The sequence below is a fragment of the Arachis hypogaea genome, chromosome 5 (genome assembly GCF_003086295.3).
Source record: "Arachis hypogaea cultivar Tifrunner chromosome 5, arahy.Tifrunner.gnm2.J5K5, whole genome shotgun sequence".
NCBI classification, from domain to species: Eukaryota; Viridiplantae; Streptophyta; class Magnoliopsida; order Fabales; family Fabaceae; genus Arachis; species Arachis hypogaea.
The window spans coordinates 97,112,900-97,118,146 of NC_092040.1; the positions used below are offsets into that span (position 1 = coordinate 97,112,900).

Genomic DNA, 5,247 nt, shown 5'->3' on the forward strand with positions numbered 1-5,247 from the left:
GTCCGTCGGCTTGTCGAAATTTCTCGGAAGCCGGACCTTGAGGATCGAGGGGTGGAAAGGGGTGGCTCCTATGATGACGGGTTCCAGCCGTTTCCTGGCTTTTCCCTTTTGGGACTCCTCGTGGCTTTCGGATCTACCCCGGGTGGATTGGGAGGTCGCGTGCGTGTGCGCTTCGTCTCCATGTTTTGTCGGGCTCCTTTCTCACTCCTCGTATCTCCGAGAGGGGGAGCGGGTGCGGGATTGGCTGACGTCTCCCTGGAGTCGACTCCTCGTTGGTAGCTCCGTTTCGAGATTTTATACTCTGTGTCTAAGCTCCTGCATAATCTTAGCACTGTCGGCTCCCGTCCCTTCGGAGGGACGTTTTTCAGGGGTCTTGGTGTAGATTGGTTGGTTTGGTTGAACGGAGGATCGTGGTTGTTCGCTGGTGCGGGCGGTCAAACTCGCCCTACTTAGGCGGGCTCCTTTTCCTTCGCAAAGTTCCTCCGACGTGGGGAGTCGCACCATGTCTGCTCCATGTTCCCACAGACGGCATCAATGTTCGATACCTGAGGGATGTCGGGTGCTCGACGGGTCAGGTGGTGGAGAGAGAGTGAGTGGGTGAGGCCCTGGACGGACTTGGAACGGGGGTTGAGATGTGAGCTAGGCGATGGCGACGCCGGAGACGGTGTGGACGGTGGTGTGGCCACCTGCAAGAACACTCCGACGCTCAAGTCAGTGTTCGTACGAGGTAATAGCCGAATTAGGTAAGATGTCGCATACCTTGGGGAGAGAACTGGTCTCTTCCCTTATATACTGTGCTGGGCGGGCCCATAGATGACCTAGCCTACTAGCCAAAAAACTTCTATGAGCTGTCCTAGTCCACGTGGAATAGGAGTAGGTCGTTCCGATTTCTGGGTCGGGGTTTCGGGTGCTGTCCCGATAGTACCGACCCAACTGATTGCTGAACGTGGTGACTTGAGCCGCCTAGTGGCAAGTCGAGCGTATTTCGGATCGGGTGCGGGGGATCGACCCATCGGATTTTCCTATCGTGGAGGATGGTTCGAGACTTGAGTCGAAGGCGGTGTTTTCGACCCGTTGGGTAATAGGGCTGGACTGTGTGAGTCCATAACACTATGTATATGGCTGATTGGCTGCTTACCCATTTCTTCTTTTATATTTTTTATTGAGACTGTTTGCATTTAATTTATTTGTTATAGGATGATCTGTAATTCTTTCATGCTCTTTATTTGTTTCAGAATAATAATTGCATGATTCGCTCCACTGTACCCTACTTGTAACGACAACAATTATGATTGTGGTGATGGTGACAATACCTATAGTAATTTGAGAATGAGAATTAAAAAAAAAAGACATTTTTTACACAATTTTGTCAAATGTCAGTCCAAGTGAATTATATTTTACTAAGAATTGGTATACAGGCTGTTATTATTTAAATTTCAGCTAAGAAATAAAGAAACCTAATCTAACTAAAATTGTACTCAACCTATTAACCACTCAAGATAATCACAAATAAAATTACACAAAAAAATTCGGTATAAGATCTTATTGCCATGTAAATTCCAAATTTAGCCTTCAATTACATATTCCCTCTTAACAATTCAGTACAAAGATTTTATTTTACTGGTCTTAATTATTATGTAAGCATTTTGTTCATTGATATTATTAGTGTCGTAAATTAAAGAATAATACAAAGATTTATATAACATGCATGATCATTAGGTCAGAATAGGATGTTGAACAGTTGAAGTATATCATGGGTAGTGAAAGGAGGAGAAGGACCACTAATTAATATAATTAAGATAGCAAATAAAATTAAATAATAACACACATATACTTTGGGTTACATGAATTGGAGTTATTATTATTATTATTATTGCATATAAATTTTTTGCCAGCCACATGGCTTGAAACTTCCATTGGTTGCTTAATAAGGCTTCCATTTATGTCACTTTTGTTTTGGTGAGATTTATATGTTCGCCTTTTCTTTTAAAATTTTCTGTAACTATTTATGTTTCTTTACATCCATTTCCATAATTTTTCATCTAATCCACGAGTACAATTAAGCTTCATAATAATCAAGTATACATCTAATGAATGAACCTTTTCTTTGATTAATTAGAAAAAAATGCAATGTAACTATATAAATCATTTACCGAGCTAATAAGAGGGATATAGTAATAAAATAGTGCAGGTGTGAGAGATTTATATTTGACGATACTATATGTTAAGTTACTTTCTAAGTGAGAGATATATATCATTTATTAAAAGAACATGTTTAGACATTGATTATTTAATTTTTTTTTAAAATTACTTTTCTAAAAAACATGTTTTCATACAAGTTTTTTTTATATATAATTCCATTTAGCTGTATATATTGAACATTTGAACCTTAAAGAAACTATTACTTTTCAAACCTTCTCCCTTGAATTTCAAATGCTAGTTCTAAAAATTAGTCGGGATATTTTTGGTGTCTTAAACAAAAATGAAACCCTCAACCGAATAAAGGAACCTAACTAATTATAGCAGAATCACAAAGTAAAACACTATTCAACTCATTTTCAGGCTGGAGGTAACGGGAATAGTCTTTCATGCTCTTCACTCCTTGCTTGGCCAACCAATCAGCAGCATGGTTTGCTTTTCTATGCACCAAGGCAAAGTAAGCAAATTCTTAATCTTGGATAGAATATCTTGGTCACCCAATATGTAAGAGCAAAAATATTTGATAGGACAATAATATTTGCGTTCCGCATCGTTGTCTTCGTGGGAAACCTTTTTTTCGGTCTCCAGTGAACATTACGCATTGTCGTCCTTACTCAGCCATTCTTATAGTGTCAAGTGAGCGTTACGCATCGCCGTCTTTACTAGACACTTGGCACTAAGGCCCATACAATATTTAACTCTATTTTAATTTTTGTCCTCTACTCTACTGTGGTCTGTAACAGAGATCATTCTACTTAATACATTCTTTCAATCTTTGTTCTCTGTTCTCCTGTGGCCAAGATTCTTTTTTTTAATAAACCGAACTCAAATCATTTTTATTTAAAACCAACACCAACTTTAAAACTATTTCAGATTTAAACCTCCTTCAAAAGACTAAAAAGAATCATTTATTAAGTAAATCTCACAACAGAGTCTCGAGACTTTAGGGAGGATGACAATCAAACCCGTTCTTTAAAAATAATAAACTCCTTGAATCATAATTTCTTAAACTGTAGTTCTTTAATCAAAGTCAAAACATAAAGTCTTTTCAATGAGTAAAAACTCAATACATAATCTTTTCTTAACAAATCACATTCAAAACATAAAGTTTTTCCTTAATAAATCAATCCCAAACATAAATCTTTTCTTAATAAATCAAAAACCAAATAATACGATTTCTCAAGTCCAACCTTTTTCTAAATAAATAAAGTCTTAAGTTTCATAATAAAATTTGGACAGCATCTCCCTTAAAATTCGGACTTTGCTACCCTTTTCGGGTCCCAACCGAACCATTCTCAACCTCTTTTCAACCATTTCAATAATTCAGACTAATTCCAATATCAGAAATCATTTTCGATTAAATCAATAAAACTCATTCTTAGTATCTTAGATCGTTTCAAATGCGGATTCATTTTCAATATCAAATTAACCTCAAACCAAGAAAATCATTTTACATAGCATTTAATCAAACCAACCTTCCAACTCAATAATCAGAAACAGTCACAATTCAATCATCATTTTAATAACCTTAAATCAAGTACAAAAGTCAACTAAACATCTCCAATCAATCAATAAACCATTCAAACTAGCATTTATATTCATTCCAGGCAACTCAATTCAATTCATAAAACTTGCAAAATCATAAAAATATATTTGTTCTATTAATATCGACTTAAAACAATTCTTAGTAGTGAATTAAGTTTAAGAAATCGCCCCTACCTCAGCTCGTTGAAACTCGCAAAACCAAACGCGTCAAAAAAACCCTTTTCTCTCAACCCGCACTCAGCGGCAACCGCAACCACAGCTCCAATGTATACGCAGCCACAACATCAACTTAAAATCATCAACATGCAATAACCGAGATTCGATCCTAAGGAATTAACGTTGCAAGAACCTTAGAAACGTATAACAAAATCAACAATTTAAGGAGTTTTCAAAGCAAAGATAACTTACTGTACCCAAAGGACCTAAGTACAACGCAGCTGCAGCTCCAATGGTTGACTCCAACGATGTCTGCGTCGTTTTTCGGTGACCAAGCATGGCGGGCAGCCCCCAGCAATGGTTCAATAGCAGCAAGGGTGGTGGAGCCAGCCCTCCCTCTCAAATGCAACATCACCAGCGTCCACCACAGTCATTCTTTCCTTCTAGCCAACCCAACAGCGACGGCGGCGATAGTACAGCCGCAGCAGTGACAAAACGGCAGTGGTGGTTCCCCCCAGCCCCACGGACGACAACAGAAGCAGCCCCAGGGTTCCTTTTCTTCGCGCTTCTTCCTCTTTTCGCGAGCTTCCCCTTATGGCGGACCAGATGCGAGTAGAACAAGGCTGAACGGAGGCGGGTCTTCAATGGCGAGCATGGTGGCATTCCCGATGGAAAAATGGCGTAGTAGTTGATGCGATGGCGAACGGCTCCTCCTCGCGTTCTCTTCTCCCCGTCTCGGGCTCAGTGATGGCGACAGTTGGCGGCAACGGAGCATCGGCGATGCGTGTGGTGGCGCGGCTTCTCTTCCTCTCCTCTCGGATCTCCTCTCTTTCTCTCTGCTCGCGACACGACGGAAACGGCGCAGGAACGGCGTCGACGCCCTCCTTTTCCGGTGCGCTCATCTTCCCCTCTGTTTTGCTCTCTCTCTCGCCGTTTTGTGTGTGTGCTATATGAAGGGAAAAAAGGGAATGTGGGGGTTTTAGTGGCTGCTGAGACAAGGTAAAAAGGGAAAGTGTGGTGGTGAATGGCAGTGGCTACATTAGGTTAGGATTAGTGGTTTCAATTTGGCAATTTTTGGATAGTTTAGGTAATTTTAATAAAAATAGGGGTAATAGAGTAATTAAAAATCAATTTTAATTCAATAAGAATATTAATTTATAATTTTTAAAGGAACTTGAGAAATTTTTGTTTTTTGTCTCGTGTTGAGTTGAGAGACACTTTTGTTTTGTCTCGTATCGAGTTGAGAGATATTTTAATTTTTGTCTCTTGATAAACAGAAACAGAGAAAGGAATAGGGAAGAAGAATTAACACCAGATATATCATGGTTCAGCCATTGGGTGCAATAT

The 5,247-nt window shown here is 39.5% G+C and overlaps 1 long non-coding RNA gene across 1 annotated transcript; it reads right to left on the bottom strand.

Moving 5' to 3' along the window:
• Nucleotides 1–3,686: 3,686 nt before the first annotated feature.
• LOC140184733 (uncharacterized) lies at nt 3,687–4,952 on the bottom strand. The gene is made up of 2 exons (XR_011882285.1): nt 4,153–4,952; nt 3,687–4,069 (listed from the first exon to the last, which is right to left on the bottom strand). It is a non-coding gene; the product is annotated as an uncharacterized lncRNA (long non-coding RNA).
• Nucleotides 4,953–5,247: the final 295 nt, after the last annotated feature.